The sequence below is a fragment of the Sus scrofa genome, chromosome 15, assembly GCF_054392235.1.
Source record: "Sus scrofa isolate SSC_HxYL_T2T_F1_AM1 chromosome 15, Sscrofa_HxYL_maternal_Yorkshire_Landrace_v2.0, whole genome shotgun sequence".
In the NCBI taxonomy this organism is placed as follows: Eukaryota; Metazoa; Chordata; class Mammalia; order Artiodactyla; family Suidae; genus Sus; species Sus scrofa.
The window spans coordinates 126349537-126376628 of record NC_139397.1 but is presented as its reverse complement, the minus strand read 5'-3'; the positions used below and the strand labels follow the sequence as shown (position 1 = coordinate 126376628).

At 35.6% G+C, this 27092-nt stretch overlaps 1 protein-coding gene across 1 annotated transcript in view; it reads left to right on the top strand.

Moving 5' to 3' along the window:
- Window positions 1-25142, top strand: part of LOC146396117 (uncharacterized) — a 192420-nt gene extending 167278 nt beyond the window's left edge. Inside the window, exons 7-8 of the mRNA XM_084999112.1 lie at window positions 21240-21325; window positions 22659-25142. The gene's annotated coding sequence lies outside the window, so the exon portion shown is untranslated. The remainder of the gene's footprint in view (window positions 1-21239; window positions 21326-22658) is intronic.
- The last annotated feature ends 1950 nt before the right edge of the window (window positions 25143-27092 follow it).

Here is a 27092-nt window from a genome sequence, read left to right as displayed (position 1 = left end):
AAACAGTATGAATAGTGGCACAAAAATAGACACATAGATTAAGGGAACAGGATAGAGAGCTCAGAATTAAACCCACATAGTTGTGGTCAATTCACCTATGACAAAAGAGGCAAGAATATGCAATGGAGAAAAGACAGTCTCTTCAATAGTAAGTGGTGGGAAAATGACAGCTGCCTGTAAAAATTGAATTTAGAACATTTTCTAACACCATAAAAAGAAATAAACAAAAAATGGATTAAAGATCTAAATGTAAGGCTGGATACTATAAAACTCCTAGATGAAAACATAGGCAGAATACTTTTTGACATAAATTGCAGCAATATTTTTGTGGATCTGTCTCCTAAAAAGAGGAAATAAAAACAAAAGTTAAACTAATAGGACCTAATTAACTTAAATGCTTTTGTACAGCAAGGGAAACCATCAACAAAATGAAAAGACAACCTACTGAATGGGAGAAAACATATGCACATGCTATGACTTGAACTTGTGTCTTTTATGTCTGTAATCACTGCATGGTAGTATAATGTTAAAAGTCTGAAAAAAATTACAAACGTAAAATATCTATAAAAGCTGAATTTGTTTTGTTAATTGGAGCATTACTTTCAAATGTCAAGCCACTGTAAACAAAACTTAAATACAGAGAAAGAAAATTAATGAAAAATAAAGTGCTGAATTTAAGCTGGAGTGATTACAAATTCAAAAAATTAAATGGGAGTCCCCACTGTGGCGCAACAGAAACGAATCCAACTAGGAACCATGAGGCTGTGGGTTTGATCCCTGGCTTCTTTCATTTAGTAACATGTATGTAGGTTCTTCCTTGTCTCTCCATGGCTTGATAGCTCATTTCTTTTTAGCACTGAATAAAATTCATTGTCTGAATGTACCACAATTTATCCATTCACCTTCTGAAGGACAGACATCTTGGTTGCTTCGAAGTTTTGGTATTATGAATAAAGCAGCTATAAACATTTGTGTGCAAGTTTTTGTGTGAACATAAATGTCCAGCTCCTTTGGGTAAATACCAAGGAGTTTGATTACTGGATCATGTGATAAAAGTATGTTTGGTTTTGTAAGAAACTTCCTGATTCTCATCCAAAGGGACTGTACTATTTTGTACCCTACTAGCAATGAAAGAGAATTCATGTTGCTCTGTCATCACCAGCTTTTGGTGGTGCCAATACTTTGGATTTTTGCCACTCTACTAGGTATGTAGTGGTATTTCATTGTTGTTTTACGTTGTATTTCCTTGATGATAAATGGTGTGGAACATCTTCTCATAAGCTTATTTGCCATCAATATGTCTTCTATGCGGAATATATTAAGTTCTTTGACTCATTTTCTTTATTTGTTTTCTTATCAAGTTTTAAGCATTTTTTTTTAATTTTTCGGATAACAGTGCTTCATCATATGTATCTGTTGCAAAAATTTTCTCCAAGACCGTGACTTGTCCTTTTATTTTTTGACTTTATCTTTCACAGAACAAAAGTTTTTAATTTTAATGAATCCACTTTATCAATTATTTCTTGTATGGATTATATCTTTGATAAAAGCCATTGCCAAAGCAACCATATCTAGATTTTCTTCTATGTTATTTTCTAGAAGTGTTATAGTGTTATGTTTTACATTTAAGTCAGAGATTCACTTTGAATAAATTTTTATGAGGAGTGTAAGGTCTGTCTAGATTCATTTTTTTCTGCATGTGGATATTCAGTTGTTCTAGAACTTTTGTTGAAAAAGATTATCTGTGTTCCATTGTACTGCCTTTGCTCCTTTTTCAAAAATCAGATGACTAATATATCTCAAGGTCTGTTTCTGGGGTCTCTGTTCTATTGCATTGATGAATTTGTCTGTTCTTTCTCCAATACCCCATAGCACACTGTCTTGATTACTATAGCTTGGTAGCATGCCTTAAAGGCATGTTGTCTTCCAACCTTGTTCCCTTTTAATACCGTATTGACTATTCTGGGTTTTTTCCTCTCCATATAAGCTTTAGAATCCACTTGTCAATATCCACAAAATAAATTGCTAGGATTTTGATTGAGATTGCATTAGACTTGGAGATCTTTAATGACACTGGCCAAATCTCGGTGGCTGGTGGTCAGCACGTATCTGGATAGAAGGGAACATTTGGATCACTCCCTGCACACCCAGGATGTCCCTAGAAACAGGGCTTTGGAACATGAGACAGAGTAGAGAGAGGCAGAGAAAGTGTTGGCTGGGGATGGCAGCAGCAGCACCAATCCACCGCCCTTAGGTATCCTGGGCTGCAGGACCAAGCAACTCTGAAGAGGAGCGTGAGCGCCTCCCCGCTGCTCCTGCAGCCTTGTGGGAAGGGGGAGCAGGGGTCCTCAAGGCAAGACCAGGACCGGAGCAGCATTCCCCAAAAGACTGGACATAGCCACGGGCATTAGCCCAGAGTTTGACCACTCCACAGCACCTAGCTCCAGATCGCAAGTTCACCACACTTCAGCCAAGTTGCGGGGGTGGAGGTTCGCGTGGGTACCTGCTCCTAGCTCTGGCTGATGTTGTGGGCCAGAATCCAGGTTTGAGCTCGTGCCCCAGGGCATCAGTTTTCTGGAGCCTCTGGAGGTCGGGTCTCAGGGAGACCGAGACCAAAGTGCGCACAGGCTCTCAAGCTAACATATCCACACAGAGACACACACGTAGAAAGAGGGAAGGAGAGAGACAGAATTGTTAGTAATGGCAATGGAGATTTTGGCTTCATAGTAAAAGATCAATTTAGACAATGTGTGTGGAATTATTTCACAGTGGAACCTCTCTAATTTGAAAATAACTGTTTATCTGCAGATCCACTGAAGAAGTAAAATGTAACACTTGCACTCAGCTTTTTTAGTGAGTGAAAAGATAGTGTGTGTAGTAGGGAATGCTAAAGAAAGTTAGCTCTGCGTCTTTCATTTTAGTTTCTTCTTATTTTTTAACCTCAGTATGGTAGGGGGCGCGCTGAGACCATCCAATGGAAGTCTTAGGCGCGTGTTAAGTCATTGATTCACACACTGGTCTGATATGAGACAATACTTTATTCTTGGCTTTCAGATGACTAGATAAAAGTTCAGTTGTTCCCAAATAAAATTCCCCTTTAAAACTACCTGCCATTCATTTCTAGGAGGAAAAGCTTCTCTGAGTTACTTGGCTTTAACCAATACAGTCAGAGGTTTAATGATTTTAAAGCCACGCTGCATGTGTTTCATGCATTAGCTAACTGTATATGCAATGGACTGTCGAGTATAAATTAATCTCATAATTTAGCCTGAATTTTGCTACTGAGTTAGTAGGAGGAATGTGAGTGCACAAGAATCTGTCCATCTGTGAAGACTTTGATACCAAATTTAGGAGATACTCTACAAAACAGATAGTCCTTAAATCTTTGTTCTAGTTCATGGGATACTTGGATAAAATACTTTAAAACATTTCTTGCTTGTACCTGTTGCAATTGAACTATAATAATATATGTTCTCTATCAAAAGTGTTGCATTGGAGAGTTGCTGGTAACAGAGTTAATGGTAAAGGAGAATTGCTGTTTTGTTGAGCAAAGAGAGAAATCACTACAGGATTATATCTACAACATTTTGTGTTTATAATCAGAATCTGCTTCTAGTTTTAACTAATAAGACTGTAGTAGGAAATTATTATTTTTCAAAAAATAACTTCAAACTGAATTTTAAAAATCTAAATGCTAAATTAAATTGATGTTTACATATAACCCTTTTTCTGACCTTCAGGTTCTTCATTTTAAAACATTGTCGTTAGGCCAGTCTTTCCTCAACTCCACAATTCTCAGTCAATAATTTTAAGTAATTGTTATTCTGCTGTTTCATTTATTAATTTGAAGACAATATGCCATTTGAATAATACAAGGGCATTCCTTATTTTCAAGATTTAGTTTCCATTAGATACAAATATGATACAAACTGAGTTTATTACAATATATAGTTAATGCTGCTAATTAAATAGCCTCAAGGTTAATTGAACATACATTATTTTAAAGGTCCAAGAGGAAATCACCCACTTTGCTTGACTGTATAACAAATGTTTAATGTGCGTAACAAATGTTTAATGTACAATAAATCGTGATTATTAACATGAGATAGATATAATAGTTTATGAAAGAGTGAGATGGATGAAGAGGAAATATGTTCAATTTTAGATAAGATGTTTGAGTAGCTTAGCTGAATAAATTTAAGTAGGTTGACATAGATTTTTAGAGAGAGAACTAGATTTTAAGTGTGGATTAAAGGTTTAAATTCACTTAAAGTAGCTGAAACTCCATATGTAAATGAAATTATTTAAGAACTTAGTGGGAAAAGAAAAGGTTGATTAACCAAATTTGTTATTTTGAAGAAACATGGAGACTAGAATTCTGTTATATTCATGATAGATTAGAAACAGTTTTGTATCATTTGTGTTAGATGCTCAATATGTATTTTTTCTTTTTCTTAATTGTTATTTCCCCAATACAATTTTTTTCCTGCTGTACAGCATAGTGACCCAGTTACACATACATGTACACATTCTATTTTTGCACATTATCATGCTCTATCATAAGTGACTAGACATAGTTCCCAGTGCTGCACAGCAGGATCTCATTGCTAATCGACTCCAAAGGCAATGGTTTGCATCTATCAACCACCCAACTCCCTCCTCCTCCCCCTTGGCAACCACAAGTCGATTCTCCATGTCCATGATTCTTTTTTCTGTGGAAAGGTTCATTTGTGCCTTATATTAGATACCAAATATCAAAGGGTATTTGTCTTTCTCTTTTGACAAATGCATTCAAATATATTTCAATACATTTTTTAAAGAAAATGTTTGTACATCATCTGGTAGAAAAAAATTTATCCTCTTAATCTCATTTGAAATTTCAATTTCTAATCATTTTCAGTCTTACTTTAAACAGGTAATTGTGTTCCAAGGAAAAGGGATGTCTAAAAGCCAAGCATAGACAGTAGATCTCACATGGATAAAGACACATGAGAACAATAGTTGTGTGTTCCGGTAAAGCATTTCTTTACAACATTCAAAAACGCTACTCCTGTCTTTTAACTATATTCAAAGCAGGCTAAATGTTGAGCTTAACATTTCTTGGCTGCTGGGGTTAAACAAGCCCAAATAAAGAAAATTATCTTTCAAAGGAAGAATTACAGCAAGCACAAAAGCCAAGGTTATGGCCTGCAAAGTTAGACAGTTACATTTGAGTGTGTTTAAGCTACAGACCAAGCAGTGAATTACTAAAGCAGCATGTTATTTAACATCTCAGAAACTCAGTTCTTATTCTGTAAAATGATATTGGAAAGAGAAAACTTTATTGGAATACTGTGAGGATTACATGAAACGACCCATAAAGAGCCTTTACCTTAGTTCTTGATATATAGTAATTGTAGAGATAGTCATTATTAATCATCACCATTTCATTTGTTTTTTGTAATGTTTATAATCACCATTTGTTTTATGTATTGTTTATAATCAGTGTAGAAAAAGGCTCTAGTTCTTGGACGAGTATTGATGTGACAACCAGTGTTTGATTAAAAAAAAGGACAGGTGAGGGAAGAAATCTCTTTCTTCTCAATCGGTATATTGCTCATTTCTTTTTTTTCTCTTAATATTACTGCATTGGTAGGCTTCCACTACAATGTTGAAAGGTAGTGGTTATCACAAGTGTCAAGCCTTACTTTAATGGTAAGATTTCTAAAGTTGTATGCTTATGCGTATTTTATATAACTTTTCGATAGGTATAATATCATTTACAAACTTGATGAGTAAAGGTAAGAGAAGTTTTGAATTATCACAAGAGATATAATTATGAATTTAAAATTTATATAAGTTCACTTAAAATTACAAAGAATCTGATTTATTTGAACATATGTAAATAAGTTGGGACCATACTCCAGATTTGGGGCTGAAGGTAAGAACTGATTCTTCATAACCTGCTCACTGTAACTGGTACCATGTAGATGCTCATCAGTTGTCTGACTAAAGCTATAAAAGCCATTTTATACTTCAGCTTGACAGTTCCTGGCCAACATGTCAGATATTTTTGATAAAAATAAAATATAAATTGGTCACTTGCATTATTCCTGTGTTTGGATTGGCTCTGTTTCCTATAAAAGAGAGTTTTCAAGTTACTTGCTTTTACCATTTATTTGGATCAATTGAGTGGGCATGAGATGTACATGAGCTTGCATATTTTTCTGCCCACACTAAAGAGAATGTGATTCCTACAGTTTTGGAAAGATGCTCACACATATTATGAGTTTCAAAATGTAGCTTTTAGCATCATCACATATTCTGGCAGTTCATTTCCTGGATGAGTAAAATCTGCAAGACCCGAAAGTCCTTAATAGCCTGTGGGTGTCATGTACGCAAAACTTCAGTGCTTTTTTCATACTGAATGACATGGCCTAGAGCTATCTGAAAGCCTAAAGAAATCTCTGGTGAAAACAATGCTTGCAAAATTCTCTGGTACTTTTTCTGCAGGCTAAAAAATGTCTGCTAAATCAGTCCCAAGTACATTGGATCACACCTTTACCTAACAGATAGGTAATATTAGTCATGGCATTTTGTTTGTAGGCCTGTTGCCTTTGGGACCACACATGGAAGTTGTTATTTAGTTACTTCACTCACAAATAGTTGAGAAGATACCATTCCTCCTAAGTTACCCAGGGCCCATAACCTTGCCTTGTCCATCCATCTTGTGCCATGCTGCCCAGGGAGAGTGCTTTGCCTTATAATTGTTGAGTCAACAACAAAGTCCTTATTGATGTACCAGTAGAATTTGTTGTGAAATATAGGTAAACAACTGGATAAAGTATTTCTGTCACATAAAATTATTTTTTCCTAGGTCTTCTCATTTTCAAAATAACATATTTTATTGAGATGTTCAGCAGTATGTTTATTGTGACAGTCTAGTGATTAAGATACAACCTTTACCCCAAAGGAGCTTAGGGGAGGACACAGATGAATTGCCAATAACGCAAAGATGTGCCCTTTGCTGCCACCTTTGACTTTAGCATTTCCCTGTACTACCTATGACTTGTCTTTGTCCTTAATGTGTATCATTCATGTGTTTCTGTCCTTTAATTTCATGTTTGGACAAAGTAGAGGTTATGCCTTGAACCAGAGATGGGAAAAGCCTACTTGATTTCAGCAATTAGGTCCTTCATCTCAACATATGAAGCAATATTCATAAAATTGAGTGCCTTGGGGGTTCATATTAATACTGCTTCTAAAAGATGGTGTCTCCTTGGAGGGGAGTTGACCTGCAACCTCCTTTGTGTGAGGTTGCTTCTCCTCATATGTCCCCCCCCCGCCCAAGTCCATTCAAATAGTCATTCCCCCAATTACCAATATAATCTTTTTGTCCTGTCTGAACTAGTTTTCCTTTGCTTTCCTTTCCTTTTCATGTAAGACCTCACAAATCTTACTCCTTAAAATACTTCCGTTTTTACAAGTAGTTTTACATTATCTATTCAATTCATCATATTTCTCCCTACTTTTCCTAGTTTTCTGTGATGTTTTTTTCTAATATCAAAGAACACATCAGTTCTTTGCCACTTCTTTTTGATTCATAAGTCTAAATGTGTTCTTTATGACAGTGGTCATATATTGGAAATTTAAAAAAAAAAGCAAGTTTTTGTTTCAGGTTTTACTGTACTGTCAAGCAGCCATACCAAGCAGTGTACAGTGCAGGACTTCTTGGATGATGTTCTCTTATGTGTGGCTCTTAAGATACATGAGTGATAGTTATGGAGAATGAGGAAGTGGGGTTCTAGTGTGTGTAGCTTTGTGAATTATTGGTTTTTGCTTTTATGATTTTTACTTATGCTGACTTTGCTTCATTGTTTTTGCCCCAAATCAGCCTCCATGTTGCTGATTATTATAAACCAGATACTTCTTCCAAACTGCTTCCCAGGTCTCCACAGCTGTGCTGAATACAAAAAAAGTGAAAATTGGCACCTCATACCCAGTTTACTCCAGGAAACATATATGCAGCCTGGACCAGTCACAATTGTTGCTTATAATCTTGATGGTGGATCCTGCAGCTATTCTGTGTAAGCTGAGGCTTGGTTGTCCATTACTTCAAATTCTAAATGCTAAAGGCCCAAAGGATATGACTTTTTTGTTTGTCACTTTTTTTTGTTGGAAAGTGCCCCAATAGAACCACTACTTTGCTAGTATCCCAACAATTAAAAAATAGTAAATATTCACAAAATAAAAATGCCAAAAAACTGGATTATGGGTAATAAACCTGCTAAGAAGACTCTAAATAAGGACTAATAGTGACACAGCATCTGATCATCATTTAGACGTGAAACTTTTGGGAGCTATAACTCTTGACATATGAAGTATGTAGGAACTATTTATTTTCCTAAAGTCAGAGCTTATTGACATTCCTTGTATATGGTGTGGGCCAATATCACTCTTTGATTTAATGTCACCTTGCTAATTTATTTTAGAATTTTAGTCAAGGAAAATGGAAATTGAAGCAGTAGAAGTAAGCTGGCTATAAGGAGAATAAAACATAGAAATTTATACAATATATACGTTTAATTAAGAGATAGACTAAACACTAACTATTGCATCTATGACACAAAACCAGTCAATGTATTTTAAAAGGCATATACAATCTTATTTTTACCTCGGTAGTAACTAAGATTGTTGGAGTTTGAGAATCTTTAATTTTTTTTTTTTTTTGGTGTTCTTCTAAATGGTCTAAAAAGACAAAGGCTACATAATCTCACTTGTATGAGGAGTCTAAAAAGTGGAATTCATAGAAGCAGAGAGTAGAATGGTGGTTGCCAGGGGCTCGGGGGTGGGGTAAATGGAGAGATATTGGTCAGAGGGTTCAGTGTATCAGTTATTCAGAATGAAAAAGTTCTGGAGATATAATCTACAGCATATGATACAGTTATAATACTCTATTAAGGACTTAAAATTTTCAGAGAGAGTAGATTGTGTTTTCACCATCACCACAAGAACAAAAGATAACTATGTGAGATGATAGGATGTTCATTAGCTTGCTTGTGGTAATCATTTCACAGTGTGTGTGTGTGTGTGTATCAAAACATCACACTGTATACTGTAAACATACAGCATTTTTGTCAGACTTCAATAAAGCTGGAAAATGGCAATTTTAAAAATGTTTTAAATTAAATAAATGGTGTTGTGTTCTTTTTCCTCTTTAATAAAATAATGGGTTTCTGTAATAAAGAGATATCACCTAAATAGCTGTTTCTATTAATAGCAGGACTATAGTGGTTAAATGCACCCACTAGTAAAATTGTGTAGCTGAGTTATTAAAGTGGCTAGATTAAGATAAGTTTTCTCCCATTCCAACTATTTAGGGGTTTTTAAACTATTTTATTTTATTTTGCTTTTTAGGGCTGCACTCACAGCATATGGAGGTTCCCAGGCTAGGGGTGCAATCAGATCTACAGCTGCCAGCCTATGCCGCAGCCACAGCAACATCAGATCTGAGTCGTGTCTGCAGCCTACACTGCAGCTCACAGCAATGCCAGATCCTTAACCCATTGAGCAAGGCCAGGGATCAAACCTGCAACCTCATGGTTCCTAGTCAGATTTGTTTTCACTGTGCCACAACAGGAACTCCTAACTTTGTATTTTTAATGTATATATTATAGAACCAAAAAGAAAAAAAAAGATTGTCCCATCTCTTAAAAAGTCCATAGTGTTTTTATGTTTCCTGAATCTATGAACCTATGGAGTTTTATAATACTAGCTATTTGAGAGATCTTCAGACTTATAACTAGTCCATTTGATATAATGTCCAATACACATATTTGTGCTCTTCCTTTACATATTTATTAATTTGTCCTCAAAAAGTATTGGCATAGTGACTGGAAATTAAACTAGCCAAGTGTCACTATTTGACTTTTTAATTTATTAAACAGTTTAAGTTGTAAAAGTAAGATTTTATTGAAAGTTCACTCAAAAATGTATTAAATGTATAATTATCTACATCATATTAATCAGTCTTTTTGGTATTATGGTTATTTGCTTATCTGTTTTTTGCAACACTATTCTTTAATAATACTACAGAGCATAAAACGTATTATGGATCGAACTACGTAATGATTTTCTTTTGTAGGTTTTGTTCTGCCTGTATAATTAAGCCATCATTTAATTGAGTAAATAGCTGAAAGCATTTCAGTAGTTTTTAAAAATTGTATCACCTATGTATAAAATGTATAATCTCTTTCTTTGCTATGTAGTTTTAAACATTTTCTATTTTGGGTTCCTCCTACCAAAATCCCATAAGACATATAATGGATCGATAATATTATAACTGTTCTGTAGGAATCTTTGACTAATTCATACTGAAACTAATTTCACACTTTCTTCCAGCGATATGATTTAGTGGTTTCACTAGAAGAGTTGCTTCATTATTACTTACATGGACCAAAACAGTTAAAATATTAAGCTTTATCTAGCTTAAAAATGTTTTGCCCAACTTAATAAACTTCGATGGAAAATAAATCACACTCTTGCAGAATAAAAATGTTGTATCTTTTTTTTTATTACTACTCAAATGAATTTATCACATCTATAGTTGTATAATGATCATAACAATCCAGTTTCACAGGATTTCCATACCACAGCCCAAGCACATACCCCCACCCTCCAAACTGTCTCCTCCGGAGACCATAAGTTTTTCAATGTCTGTGAGTCAGCATCTGTTCTACAAAGTTCAGTCTATCCTTTTTTCAGATTCCAATGTCAGTGAAAGCGTTTGATGTTGGTGTCTCATTGTATGGCTGACCTCACTTAACATGATAATTTTTAGGTCCATCCATGTTACTAAAAATACTGGTATTTTGTTCCTTTTAATGACCATCGGAGTACATGTGTCTTTGCAAGTCGTGGTTTTCTCTGGATAGATGCCCAGGAGTGGGATTCCTGGATCAAATGGTAGTTCTATTTTTAGAAAATAGTTTTCTGAGGCATCTCCATACTGTTTTCCACAGTGGTTGCACCCATTTACAATCCCACCAACAGTGTACTAGGGTTCCTTTTTCTCCACACCCTCTCCAGCACTTATTGTTTGTAGACTTTTTGATGATGGCCATTCTGGCTGGTATGAGGTGGTACCTCATGGTGGTTTTGATTTGCATTTCTCTAGTAATAAGTGATGTTGAACACCTTTTCATGTGTTTTTTGGCCATCTGTATGTCTTCTTTGGAGAACTGTCTGTTTAGATCCTCTGCCCATTTTTTGATGGGGTTGTTTATTTTTTTTTTGGTATGGAGCTGCAGAAGGTGTTTATAAATTTTGGAGATTAATCCCTTGTCAGTTGATTCATTTGCAAAGATTTTCTCCCATTCTATGGGTTGTCTTTTTGTTTTGTTTAGGGTTTCCTTTGCTGTGCAGAAACTTTGAAATTTGATTAGGTCCAATTTGTTTATTTTTGTTTTTACTGTCAATACTCTAAGAGGTGGATCTGAGAAGATGTTTCTGTTGTTTATGTCAGAGATTGTTTGGCCTGTGTTTTCCTCGAAGAGTTTTATAGTGTCTGGTCTTATATCCAGGTCTTTAATCCATTTGGAGTTTATTTTTGTGTATGGTGTTAGGGGGTGTTCTAATTTCATTCTTTTCCATGTGGCTGTCCAGTTTTCCCAGCACCACTTATTGAATAAGCTGTCCTTTCTCCATTGTATAGTCTTGCCTCCTTTGGCATAGATTAGTTGGTTATAAGTGCGTGGGTTTAATTCTGGGCTTTTTATCCTGTTCCACTGATCTATATTTCTGTCTCTGTGCCAGTACCATGCGGTTTTGATGATTGTTGCTTTGTAGTAGAGTCTTAAGTCTGGGAGCCTGATTCCTCCAGCTCCATTTTTCTTTTTCAGAATGTCTTTGGCTATCCTGGATCTTTTGTGCTTCCAAACAAACTTTAAAATATTTTGTTCAAGTTCTGTGAAGAATGTTCTTGGTAATTTGATAGGGATTGCATTGAATCTATAGATTGCCTTAGGTAGTATAGTCATTTTGATAATATTAACTCTTCTAATCCATGAGCATGGTATATCTTTCCATCTATTTGTGTCATCTTTGATTTCTTTCATCAGTGTCTTATAGTTTTCAGAATACAGGTCTTTTGTCTCTTTAGGTAGGTTTACTCCTAGGTATTTTATTCTTTTGGATGCAATGGTGAACAGGATTGCTCCCCTAATTTATCTTTCTGCTCTTTCATTGTTAGTGTATAGAAATGACGTCAATTTCTGTGTATTGATTTCATATCCTGCGACTTTGCCAAATTCATGGATGAGCTCTAACAGTTTTCTGGTAGAGTCTTTAGGATTCTCTAGGTATAGTATCATGTCATCTGCAAATTGTGTCTTAACCTGAGCTGTTTTTGCTAAATTAAAGGCACATATTGAAAATGATTTTTTTACAGTTCTCCTTATTATAAAATACAATGCATATAAAAGTAAAGTTGAATACTAAAGATGGTTATTTTATTTTTCTTCAACCAGCTGCCTCTTATTTTCCACTGTGCCTGGCTCATTAACTTCTTAAGGAAATTTGATTCTTGGTTCCCTTTTTCATCATCATAATTTTCTTTATATAAAATGATTTGGTCTTACTACTCCATTTTTATTTAAAGTGGCATCTTCCGACTATCATAATAAGCTGCCCAGTTTCCCTTCTGTTAGAAGAGATACCAGTGCATTTCCCATCACATGAAAGTATCCATCCCTGGGAGATCATGCAATCAATTCTCTGTTGCCAGGCATTAAACTGGAATATTAAACTAGAATATTTTCATACACATATTTTGTCAGAAATCTGAAGAACCAAGATTCTAGTTTATTATCTATCCAAAAACCTCCCAATTTCTATCTAAAGTAAATAAATGTTATAGGAAATACAGGTATTTATGTTGAGGACCTGCCCTCAAAAAAACAAGCAGTTTCATTTTTTTGTTTATTTTGTGGGTTTTTTTTTCTGATGAATTGCATTTAACAGCAATTTTGAATTTGTAGGGCCTGTTGTTTACAAAACACTTAATAATAGTTTAAAATATGCTAAACTTTTTTTTTTTTCTCTTTTCACAGCTGCACCTACATCATATGGAAGTTCCTGAGCTTGGGGTCAAATCAGAGCTGCAGCTTCCAATCTACACCACAACCACAGCGATGCCAGAGCCAAGCCACATCTATAACCTGTGCTGCAGCTTATGGCAATGCCAAATCCTTTAACCCACTGAGTGAGGCCCGGGATCAAGCTCCCATCCTCACAGAGGCAATGTCCAATCCTTTACCTACTGATCCACAGCAGGAACTCCTAAAATTATATTTAACCTTTTGATACAATAAAATTTTTAAATTTTTTAAATGATTTTTTTTTTTTTTTTTTTTTTTTTTTTACATTTTAGCTGGTTTACGGTGCTCTGTCAATTTTCCACTGTACAGCAAGGTGACCCAGTCACACATACATGTATACATTCTTTTTTCTCACATTATCATGCTCCATCATAAGTGACTAGATATAGTTCCTAGTGCTATACAGCAGGATATCATTGCTTATCTAAAATTGTAAAATTTTAAATTCGCTAAATGAACTAAAGTTTTCTTTCATCTATGCTATTTTTTTGTATTGCTATTTATTCCTGGATGTTACTGTCAGTGTCTTTTAACTTCATTGCACTGAGATCAACTACAAACTGTAGAGAACCATGGAGCATTTCAGAAAGGACCTACACGTAATTCTGTTATGAATTTAATACTATTTTATTCAAGTTGTTACAATGTGTCACTACCATATGATGATCCAACTGTCCCTTGGTTTGGCCAGCGGGGATCCTTTCAGGCTGACTTCTCTCTTCTAATATGTAGTCATCATTTGTTGAGCGCATTCTTGCTTTTTGGTGAAAAAAATTTCTGGGCTTATTTTGTAGGTTTTTCTGATAAAGACCTAGAATCATCTATTTTTCCAGGGATCCCTGTTTGTTTTTCAATGAAGAATGGTGTTTAATAAACCACGAACTGGGCATTATGTTTACTCATTGTTGTTGAGCTGCCTCTTGAAAGTAGCAAAACTTCAACTGACTCCAGACTTCCAAATTAGTTATATCAGACAGGTTCTGCCAGTGCAGTTACCTATGGAAATTTATAGTATCCCTGACCACATAGTAGCACTGGTAGGCCCTCACCATTTAATTATTTTAACACCATTGAAGGATCAAGGCATGCCTGTGTTATGCCCATTATCCACTGGAGAGTTTTTCTTAATGTTAGTTGGAAATCTCATTACCACTTCTATCCTTTTGACCTTTACTATTTGGTCCTCATTCTTTATCAATTCATATTTTTGTTAAGATATAAGTTTACAGTAGTGCATCAATCATACATACGGAATTATCTGCTAGCAAAGTTAGGAGGTAGAATTACACATGGAAAATATCTGGATTTTGTGGTATTCAGAAAGGAAAACTGTGAATTTTAAGTGCTCTTGCATCTAAAATATGTTTGCAATCTAGTATTCTAGTATGCAATCTTGTTTCTTATTAAATTCCTGTAACATTAAATCTCTATATTTTATCTTCCAATTTTTATATATAAAATCTGTCTCTTCTGAATCATTGAGTGTGAAAACATCTTGTCAACAAAACCAGGAGTTCCATATGAGCAGTAGTAAAATGTGTATTTCAATACAAAACTCCTTTTTTGTGTCTAAAAGACTATGTCCAGTAGTAGGCTCTGAGATGTTTATTGATTGATTTATGGTGATCTCTTTGGCTATAGTTTTAGATTGATATTGTTTATTAATCAGTGTTAAACTCTGAGTTAATTCAAGTTGGAAATGATTTGGAGACCTGATTTCTCTTCCACTTTTTTAGCTGTTGTACTTTGTCAGGTTCAGTTAGGGTGTGACGAGGATAATGTTCCTACTTTGTAACTAAGGTTGTGTGAGTCTGCATGTTGCCAGGTAAAACTCCATCCTTGAAAGCATTTTATAAATGTCAGGTTCTGGATAAATATTAGGAGTTGGTCAGGGAATCAGTAATTGGAAAGATCTGGTTGTTCTGTATAAATGGAAAAAAAAACCTTGATGGCCTGTCTCCCACTATTCATCATAAAATTCTGGCAGGTTGTCCTCATGGCTGCTCCACGCACACCTTTGCCTGTCTGCAGGATGCCTAGACAGCTTTTTATTGGCTTCTTGTGGACTTTAGGCAGAGTCCCCCAATTGTCTGTGCTTCTCTTTAGGGGCTAAGTGATGAATGAACACTGAAAAATTCATTTTTCGCACTGTTCTTGTTTCTAGTAACAATGGATAAATTAAAAAAAAAAAAGCAAGCAGAAAATCAATGAACGTTTTGCTATTAAAGTCAAACTTATGAATGAAACAGTAATTAAATGGTAATTTAACTTGAGAGTGTGGCTACATTGAGTGTTACCTTAAAGTAGCAGAACCTGGTTAAATAGCTACACATTCCTCAGCAACATCTACTTTTCTGTTAGCTTCTAGAGGTTGTTTTTGAGTTGCCAGTTTTCTCCCAAAGTTTTCAAACACATCCAAATATTTTTGCATTCATTCATCTAAGGGATATGTCTTGTATGTTACCAAGTGCTGTGAACTCTGCTAAGTGTAGGAAATTTGATGTTAGCATATACAGACACAGACCCTGTGGCATTCAGAGAGCTAGGAAGCTAGCAGAGTAGACAAACATTAGGCTATTTTTTGTGTGTGAGAGAGAGAAGGTATAGGAAAATGGTTAAATTTGGTTGACCTGGCTTCAAATTCTGACTTTGCTACTTCCTAGCTTTGGAAATATATGCCAATGACTTAACCTGTGTTAATCTTCTTTTCCTAAAGCAAAAGGGGTAACATAGCATTTCTTTCATAAAGGTATTTTATAATGATTTAATTAACTAACTTATGTAAAATGTTTAATTCAATATTTGGCATGTAGAACATCCTCAGTCAATGGTAGCTAATAGTAACATAGGAATAGAACCCCTAGCATCACTGGTAGCAGTTACAATAGCAGTGGGACTCTGGTCAGGAAAGGCTGTAGCAAATATACTGGAGCCCTTTCAGAAGGGTCTAGATAGTTTCCCAGAGAAAGTGACCTCCAGGTCCTCAGCAAAGAGTAGAAGTTAAACAGCAACAACAAAACAAGCAAACAAAACTATCTCAGAAGGAACATATTGTGTCAAGGCTGATGTAGAAAGAACTGCCAGAATCAGGGCTGGAGTTTGAGGAAGAGAAGCAGGGAGTGGGGAGGGTGAGCTGCATTTTAGCCACCTGCCAGCATGCTTTGTTCTTAAGCATTTTGAGCTCTTCATGAACTCATAGTTCTTTACATAGACTCATCTCATTCATTTTGATTTTCTATATTTTACTGATCTTAGCTAGACTTCTTTTCATATGTTTTTTTCCTAGTGTAACTTCAAATATCCTTGGTCACATATTTGCTTTCTTGTAATAAGTTCCAACCTTATTTAATACTTTTTTTCCCGTCCTGATCCAGGACATGGAATTAATCGCGATTTCCTTTAGAATATTGGAGACTCAAACTTGGGTGACAGTGATACACAGAAAATTGGTTCACATAGCTTGAGCTAGACATAATGCCTCTAGCACCTGGGGACAAAGCAAGAGCTTATTTATAGAAAGAAAAAAGGAGTCAAGTTTATGTTGATAATTTCCTTTTCTCTTTCATGAAGTCCTTTTAGTGGTCTTTTAATGGGATTTTTGAAACCTAGTGTTTGTTTTTTTAGCCAACTCTTTATTTCTTCTCTCCCTCCCCCCTTTTATCTTCTCTCCCTCTCTCCCCATTCTTTCTCTTTTCTCCCTTTCTTTCTCTTCCTTCCTTCCATCCTTCCTCCATCCTCCTTCGCTCTCTCCCTTCTTCCTTCCTTCCTTTCTTTCTTTCTCTTTTTCTTTCCTCTCTTTCTGTAGGAAATCACAACATAGTGATTGAGAGCATGGGATTTTAAAATAGTCCACTTAGGTTTAAATTCAAACTCTTCTATTTCTTTTCATTATGACCTTGAGCAAGTTACTTAAACTCTCTATGCCTCATGAATGGTTTTTATTTTTATTATGATTATACTAGATGACGTGTAGCATGTTTATCTGTAATTTATCCCCAATAATTGCCTTATAAGCTCTCTTTCACTCTTGCCATTGTTAATGCTGAAGTGATTTATTTAAAGAATAGAAAAGCTTTTCTTTATTTGTTTAAACTCCTCAAAAGGAGATATAAATATATTAACTATTAAAAATTACAAATTTAATCTTATTAGAAATTTTTTTGCATTGCAATGACTCCCCTTCCCAATTGTAGGCTTTTTAAATTTTATTTTACTCATGTTTAATTCTTCACTCTTGCTTTTTGAAAGGAGGTTATAGATTGTCTTAGTTTTATTTTCTTCATCAGCATTATTTTAGAAACAAACACCTAAAAGGACAAAGAAATCCCTCTTCCCTCTGTCTCTCCACCCTCCCTCCCCTCAATACCCTACAGAGGAGAAAATAACCCATAGCACAATGCCAGGGCTGTCAACATCCTGGGCTGCACACACTGATTATTCTTTAAAAAGATAATACAGTTAAAAAAAATACTACGGACTCGTGAGATTTTGTGGAAATTTTTCTATTAGTTAGCCGAGCTTTAGCCTCATTATGTAAAATCATTTCTCTTCTTTCACTATACTTACACTCTCTTAATTCCATGGTTCATATTTGTCACATACAGTTTTCAGATCAGATTAACTGTAATTTCTCAGTGGTCCAGGTATTAAATATTCCAGGTGTCACATTACTCTTATTCCCTTCAAACCATTAAAAACTATTTTCTGGATTCATATTCTAATTTATCAGAGAAATCTATAAAAACTTTCACACAGAAGTGTTTGGGTTTTTTTTTTTTTTTTTTTTTTTTTTTTTGTCTTTTTGCCTTTTCTAGGGCTGCTCCTGCGGCATATGGAAGTTCCCAGGCTAGGGGTCTGATCGGAGCTGTAGCCACCGGCCTACACCAGAGCCACAGCAACGCGGGATCTGAGCCGCATCTGCGACCTACACTACAGCTCACAGCAACTCCAGATCCTTAACCCACTGAGTAAGGCCAGGGATCAAACCCGCAATCTCATGGTTCCTAGTCGGATTCATTAACCACTGTGCCACGATGGGAACTCCTTTTTTTTTTTTTTTTTTTTTTTTTTGTATTTTTAAGGCTGCACTCAAAGCATATGGAGGTTCCTAGGCTAAGGGTCGAATTGAAGCTGTAGCTGCTGGCCTACACCACAGCCACAGCACCTCGGAATCTAAGGCACATCTGCAAACTACACCACAGCTCGCGGCAATGCCAGATCCTTAACCCACTGAGTGAGGCCAAGGATCGAACTTGCATCCTCAAGGATACTAGTCAGATTCCTTTCTACTGAGCCACGAGGGGAACTCCTCATACAGAAGTCTTTTGTAGCTTAGTAGAGATTCTGTGGGTTCATTCTGTGCCACCTGCAGAATTTCACAAGTTCACAAGAACTCATTTTTTAAAAGCAACAACTGGATCCACATAACCTGTTAAAGTTACCCTAATAAACATATAAGTAATTTTAGAACACTTGGATATACAGAGCTTTAAATTACCTTATATATCAAATAATAAAAAAGATGATAATAAAAATGGACCCACTGTACCAGATGTGCACCATGCCGTAACTGGCACATGGAAATTTTTTTCCTCTCTTGGCAAAGAGATTGTTAAAATCATCCAAATTGTGAGTCTACAGAGTTTATATCTAAATCTCTCTAAACCCAAGTTCATATTCTTTCTACGCTATCATACTGTCCCCACATCATACAAGAATATTTGTTGGTTAAAGGGAAGGGCATTATTCTTGGAGTCAGTATGAGCTCTTCAGCTTCATAGTCAAATGGCATCATATTTGTTTTCTTCATCTGAAAGTTGAAATAATAATATCCAGCAACAAAGCTGAGGATGGCTTTATGAGGTTAAATATTTTTGAATCCCTACTCTGATCTCCACATATAGTGGGCCAGGAGTGCAATCTTATAATTGTACCAAAAGTATAGTCCTAATGGAGGGTAGCTCCTAGGCTATGTTCATAAATTCAATATTGAGAGAAAAGCAAGGGCAGCTGAATAATTAATGATAAGCCAAGATCAGTCGAATTTCCCTGAATAGTATCTAAAATTTCATTTACTTTTCTTAAATAAAAAATGTTCATGTAAAATTAAAAATTCAGTTTCAAAGTCTTAAGAAAAATCTGCTTTCAATTTACTCCCAAGCACAACTATTTTATGGTATTAGAATTATATAATTGAATCTCACTATATGTAAACATAATGATACTTAGAGATTAAGTATCATTCAGACAATTAAAAATATATTTTATTTTTCATCAGGAAAAATATTTCTGAGAGAATCCCAAAATGTCAAAACTGAGGAATCCAATAGCCTTTGTAGCCTGCGAATTATTGTTTGATTTATATTAACTCAATATATGTCACCTTCCTTATGGCAGAGAGTCCTTCCAGGACAGAATAATATACCATCTGCAAGAATAACATATTTTTAAGTTCTCTTTTTGTTCTTGTGTAGTGTGAAAAATAGACATCTCTGTGACTTTAATAAATGTTATATAATGAGATATCTCAAATTCCTATATCTCAGCTGCATGGTAATCAGAATCAATCAATCAAATGTCTGTTTTAGTTGGCTTGGGAAGTCACTTTGTTATAGAGGACTCATTAATTAAACTTTCGTCCATCCACCTAATGAGATCCTGGGCAAAAGAGAACTCTATGTATGGATGGGGAGGGAAAAATCAAGAATATACTGTTAAATGGAAACAGGAGTATATATTTTAACTTTTCTAAAATAAAGGAATAAAGATTATAAATAATACATTTTTGTGCGTGAGTATATATTTTAACTTTTCTAAAATAAAGGAATAAAGATTATAAATAATACATTTTTGCATGTGCATACATATATATAGCTAAAAGAGATAACGATACATTAAAAAACTAATAGATTACCTATATGAGGCTGGGCTAATGAGGTAGATAGACAGGTGAGAAGGAAAATTCTCAATATGCATCTTTATTCATGTGTATATAGTCTGAATTTTGCAGCACATTACCCATTACAAATCTTAGTTTTTGTTTAAAAATAGCCAATACATTATAAAAATGTGTTAACTACCACAGTAAAACAATAAAAACCATTTTATTATTCTTTACATCCATGATTTCTTGGCTTTAAAAAATTTCATCTAGAATTGGAGTTCCCGTCGTGGCACAGTGGTTAACGAATCCAACTAGGAACCATGAGGTTGCGGATTTGGTCCCTGCCCTTGCTCAGTGGGTTAAAGATCCGGCGTTGCCGCCAGCTGTGGTGTAGGTCGCAGACGCCGCTCGGATCCCGCATTGCTGTGGCTCTGGTGTAGGCTGGTGGCTATGGCTCTGATTAGACCCCTAGCCTGGGAATCTCCATATGCCTCGGGAGAAATAGCAAAAAGACAAAAAAAAAAAAAAAAAGTTCATCTAGAATAAGCAAAAGTCCACTGCAGTTTATTCCTGAAGATTGCCCTATAAGCTCTTTTCCTTTTACCATTGTCAACACCGAAGGAGTTTAAGTAAGATAAAATAAAGGCTTTTATTTATCTGTCCAAACTCCCCCAAAACATAAATTAACATTTTAAATGTAATTAGTGTTTATCAACTCTGTACTTATTTTAGTTTAAAATCTAAGGTGAACAGAACATGGCAGTAGTCTTCGCTGCTCTTGGGAGAGCACTACCATATATAGGGAGAATTGAGGTCAGGTGGGCTCATCAGTTCCTGGGACAAATTAAGCCTTATAATTAAGAGGATTGGATGGTCATGTGAGTGAAGTAGGGCCTGGGTCAAGCAGGGCATGTACAGAGAGCAAAAGAACAGTCATCTATGGCCCGACTATACAATTGGGATGGAATTTAGGTCCAACTGGGATTGATTCCCCTACCTAATATTGTAAAAATCAGAAGGCATATGAGTCATGGGTCAACTAATAATGTGGAACTCAGAACTCATTAACCTTCTTCCATTATTTTGGTTGTTTTAAGTTATTTTCCTCGCTATTTTTCTTCCTCTCTGTTTCCCTCAATCCGCAGCCTATGACCAATTGCATAGAATACTTTTGGAAGATTTAAAACTTTCCTTAACTCTCATTGTCTCTGCTGTACCAGGTTATTCACTGAAATTCATGTCACAGATGCTGGGAACATAGTGTTGGAGACATCAGGAGAATTCAAGCTCCAATCTTAGCAACTATGTAAGTGTAATAGCTTAAAAGCATATATAAAAAAGAATATTTGAAAGGCCTACTAAAAGCCAGAAAAAAAAAGGTATTTCTAAGGTTTTATTCCACACACTTTGAGGAACACTTGTGTGTACAAAAATAGCTATAAGGGGATAATTGTGTTCAGTGATCAGCCACTTTACTTCATGACCCCCACCAAAACACAACTGCCGAACAGGCATACTGTCCATTTTAATCTACTAGCCCAAGGTGGCCAGGCCAGTTCAAAGTCTTTAAAATAACAATGTATTTTATTTGAGTGCTTTCACTACCTTTTAATGTAAATAAAAATTGTAATTTCTAACACTCTTCTCCATTTAGTTAGTTAATTAATTTATTTTCGGCCACATCATGGAGCAGCTTAAATGGGATCTCAGTTCTGAGATCAAGGGTTGAACCTGGGCCTCAGTGGTGAAAGTACCAAATCCTAACCACTAGACCAGAGAACTCTTTCTTTTTTCCCCTTTTTTCTTTCTCTCTTTTTTTTTTTCCCTCCTTCTTTCCTCCTTCTTTTCCTATTGTATCTTCGTTACCTACTTCAGTGCTGAGCATTCTGTGAGGAGCAGATGAGAAAAATACATATATCCAGGGGAATAGAAGAATAAGTAAGAATGTCTGGAGATGGATATATAAACAATATACATTTAAATATAATTTTATTTTTATATATAAATATAAAACGTTGCTAGGGCTTTCATTTGGTATATTTTCATTAAAGAGTTAAATGGATTTGTCACCAAGAGAAATTCTGCAGAATCACTGTAAAAGACACAGTTATAAGAAAAAAGATAAACAACTGATATTTCTGCAGCCAGCCTATATCTTTGTTTTTAAATTGCATAATGTATCTGACATTTAAAGGAAAATGAAAACTACATACTTTCTTTTCTGCCCCTAACTCCCTTAATATTTTCATTTGATTGTCCCTGATCATTCTTTATTGATTGAATCGGAAATCATGCAAACTTTTGTGTATAAAAGTCTCTTTAAGTATTAAATTCCTTGAGAGTAAGACTGGTTTCATACTATTAAATGATATACCTTTGAATATACTTGTGCATCTTTATTTTTAATTAAAGTATAGTTGATTTACAATGCTGTGCCAATTTCTGCCATCCAGCAAAGTGACCTATTCATACATATGTATGCATTCTTTTTTTCTTTTCTCATACTCCATCATGATCTATCCCAAGGGATTGGGTATCATTCCCTGTGCTATACAGTAGACGTGGTGCATCTTTATTTTAAATTAGTTTATTTGGTAATTCTTTGATCTGCATTTTTTGCTTTTCATTTTTTTCTTTAGGTAAAGTGTCATCCAGTTTTATGTGAGAGTATTTGGGCTTGCAGAATCTAGAAGAAAGGGACAGATGTTACTGCACCTGTAATCTGAAGAAGATAAAAATCCACCTTAGTTATGTTCACATAAATCCAGGGGTTGGGGGAAGTAAACTGAAAAAGAAATCCTTACTTTAGAAGCTCATTGGCTTCCCCTGTTAAACATGGGAAATAAAATATGGAGAAATTTAGAGAAGCCAGATTGCATATTTGCTGAAATACCATCTTATCAAACTAGACCAGATCCCTAGAAAGGCTCAGAATTCTATCTCAGATTCTGGATAGAAGTATACATGATATCATATTTTACTTTTTAATGTGAATGACATGCTGGGGTCTGTCTGGTGATTAACATCACATCCTTGATATCCAGCTACATTTCTGAGCAAACTTCACTACTATTAAAACACAGATTCGGATTATCTTCAAAATTATTTAATACAATTCATTTTATATCTAACTGGATTTAATGTTGACAGAAGTCTTGACAAAAACCTCTGTTTTTGAGGTTTTTGAATTTTTTATTTCCTTGGAGTTTGTCTGGTGCAATATTGTTAAGTATTTTTTTCAAAAAATATGAATCAGCTATATATAAGCACTATAAATGTTTTGCCTTTGTTCATGAAAGACAAGTTGACTAGCAGAAAATTGTTGAATTGTTGAACCATAATTCTTTTTCATCAAATTCTGAACAGAAGAATCCTTTGTCTTCTCAACTTTAGTGTTGAGTATCTGAAGGACGCCTGCGTTTGGTTCCTTTGTGGCTATTTTTTTTGCTTTTTAGAATCTCTTCAACTCTGACATCAGAAGTGAAATAATCAAAAATAATTTTCTCACTCTTTTTCATTCATCATTGTAGTATATAAATTTAATCTTTCCATTTGCAGACTTGGGTTTCCATAGTTGGGAAATCATTCTACTTTTTACACTTATTTATTCATTTGCTCCATATGGTAGGTGGAATACCAACCTTAAGCATGTCCATGCCCTCATCCTTGAAACCTGTAACTATGTCACATTATGTGGCAAAAGAGATTTTGCAGATATAATCAAGGTTACAGACCTTCCAATAGAGGGATTATCCAGATGGTCCAAATTACTTGCATGGGCCGTAAGAGAAGATCAAATTCTCTGGTTGGAGGTAGAAATGTGGTGGAAGGGAAAGTCAGAATCCAGGTATGAGGAAGCCTCTAGCAGCAAAGTCAGTCAGAGAGAAAATGTGGACCTTGACCCCACAATCACAAGGGACTGAACTGAGCAAACAGCCTGAAGTAGCTTAAAAACACATTCTTCCCTAGATCCCCTAGATAAGAAGCCAGGCTGACCAATACTGTATTTTGACCTTGTGAGGTCTAGAAGAAAGGAACCACTGAGTCCATACATTCCTCTGACCTACGGAAACATGAGATAATCAATTTGCATTGTTTTAAAACACCAAATTTGTGATGATTTGTCATAACAGCAATAGAAAACTAACACATTCTATTTATTACCATATTTTTTTTCCAGATAATACCTTTCCATTATTCAAGTGGGAGTAGCATGAATGATTTATGTTTCTCTGCTTTGCCTCAATTTGGGAATGCAGTTATTCAATTGCGAGCCTTATAGGCATGTTGTGAAAAGCTGGGTTGTAGTTTCGAAATAAGAACTTGGAAGAACTCTGTGGGACGTAGTTTTTATTTTGACTTTAATTAAATATTTAAGTCTGTAACTTATTTCCTACATTTCAAGACATATATCCAAAATATTAAAATAAAATAATGAGCACGAGATAAATAAAGCAGTTAAACCCATTTGCATGGATGTTACCTTTTTCTTCTCTCTTTTTTTTTTTTTTTTGCTTTTTAAGGCCGTGGGTGTGGCACATGGAAGTACCCAGGCTAGGGGTTGAATAGAAGCTACAGTTGCTTGCTCACCTACATCACAGCCGCAACAATGCAGGATCTAAACTGCATCTGTGACCTACACTACAGCTCATAGCGACACCAGATCCTTGACTCACTGAGCAAGACCAGGGATTGAACTTGCATCCTCATGGATGCTAGTCGCATTTGTTTCCCCTGAACCACAACAGGAACCCTGGATGTTATCTTCTTCTGAAAGACTGATGATGAATTAATTTCTTGAGTAGAGGTGAAAATACAAAGGGTACATGGTTGTGCTGTGGTTGAAAATGTAAGCACATAGATACATACATTTGTGTAATTTCTTGAGTAGAGGTGAAAATACAAAGGGTACATGGCTGTGCTGTGGTTGAAAATGTAAGCACATAGATACATACATTTGTATATACAAGGATTTCTGCAAAACAAATATAACTCTCAATTAGTACAATGTCATAAAATTGAGCCTGGTAGAATGAATTAATTCAAGGAGTTATTTTTAAACAAGATTTATGTTAAGAAAATTAATGAATGAAACTGAACATCATAATAAATATTTTTTACTTTAATCTCTCGACTCAGTGTCTTTGCAAAACAAGGCAATGGTAATCAGTAAAGTAGATGAACATAGGAAAGAAAAACTCAAAATTTAATGGAAAAGCAAACTTGCTGACTTTTTCATTTATTCAGATGTTCAATAAACATTAAATGGAAACTGAATTTTATGTTTTTGGTATAAATTTATTTTTTATTTATTATATAACATAATAATGACAATCATACATGTTAAGGCTGACTCCACTACTCATTTTTTGACTTTGGGCAAGTATTTACCATCCTTGGGCCTTTTTCCTCATCTAAAAAGGGAACCTCGCAAGACTGGGGTCCTGAAGAAATGAGATTATAACTGTTAAAGCTGTGAGTCACAATGTCTAGCACCTGTGCTCAATGGGCAGGGGTTTCATTTAGTGAGAAACTTCCTTGTGACACATGCTGTACTAAAGGCTGTAAGTGAAAATGGTGAAAGATAAATAAAATGTCCCCAGCTTTGAAAGAGCCCACAAGCTAACAGAAGAGATGGAAAAACAATCAGCATTAGGGTAAATAAGTGCCAGGAGAGATGTGTGTACAAAGTGCTATGGGTATATGGAAGCGAAGATTGATTCACCCTCATGAGAAGTCAAGGAGGCTTTATAGGAGTGATGATTTCTGAGAAAAAAATGACTGTTGGAATTTGCCAGGTGGAGAAGTTTCAGCAGAACAGCAAGAGAGGTTCACAGTTCTCCTGGTCAGAGAGACATGAGTTTGGAAAGACATGAAATCAGGAGAGACTATGTTATGTATTTTGGGAAGACTTAGTATTGAGGTACCACTTTTCTTAACAAGACCTGGGCATTACCCTTTCTGAGTCCTTTGCTTTTTCAGCTTTGTCCTTGAACGAGAGCGACCTTCCAGCTGAAGCCAGAAGGCTGTTTTCAATCATTTAAACCCCTGAGTCATCTCATCAAGCAGCTGTGCCTTTTCAGAAAGCAATGCTGCCAAGAGGTGGGTGGTTGTGCAAACAGTGTGGATGGGGGACCAGATGTATGCCAACCAAATCAGTGCCCCAGAAAGCTGGATGATGATGTCAGCAGAAAGGTCTATCTCAGTGAGTGAACAGACAGGCAACCACCAACGCATGTATCTAAAGCCTGCTGTAACAAGTTACTATAGTCACTATTTTATTACATTAAACCAAATTGGCTCTATGCTTGTACATCTGTGAGCATTTCACACCGTATGTCCCTATGTTCCATTTTAACCTAGTTTTCAGGTACTAATATCTTTTTTTGTTTTGTTTTGTTTTTTTAGGGCTGCACCCACTGCATATGGAGTTCCCAAGCTAGGGGTCGAGTTGGAGCTGTAGCACCAGGCCAACACCACAGCCACAGAAACACCAGATCCAAGGTGCTCTGCATCTGCAACCTACACCACAGCTCACAGCAATGCCAGATCCTTAAACCATTGAGTGAGGCTAGGGATTGAACCTGTGTCCTCAGGGATGGTAGTCAGATTCGTTACCGCTGAGCTGCAATGGGTACTAGTATCTTGCAAAAGAAACAATCAAAGTTAAGTTTTATTTGGAGAAAATTCTCGAGGGGTATTTAGAAATTTGTAAAAGAGTAGAGTAGACAAATTTCTATTTAGAATATTGTTGAATGGGACTTGAAGTTTTTTTGCAAGTACAATTAATGCTGTTTTCCTCTCACTGGATTGAATTGAATTTCATTGCAGTGAATATCTTCCTAGTGCCCTGCCCAGCCCAGCCCAGGCAGTGATATAGGAGGCAAGAAGTACTTATGATTCAGGAGGAAAATGAGCTCATCCCAAGGAATGCATAAATGAATTGGGCGAGTATTACAGTTCAAGCTGAGGTTATATCAGTATGAAAATGAAGGGATATAAGATTCACTTTGCTGTACACCTGAAACTAACACAACATTGTAAGTCAACTATACTCCAATAAAAAAATTTTT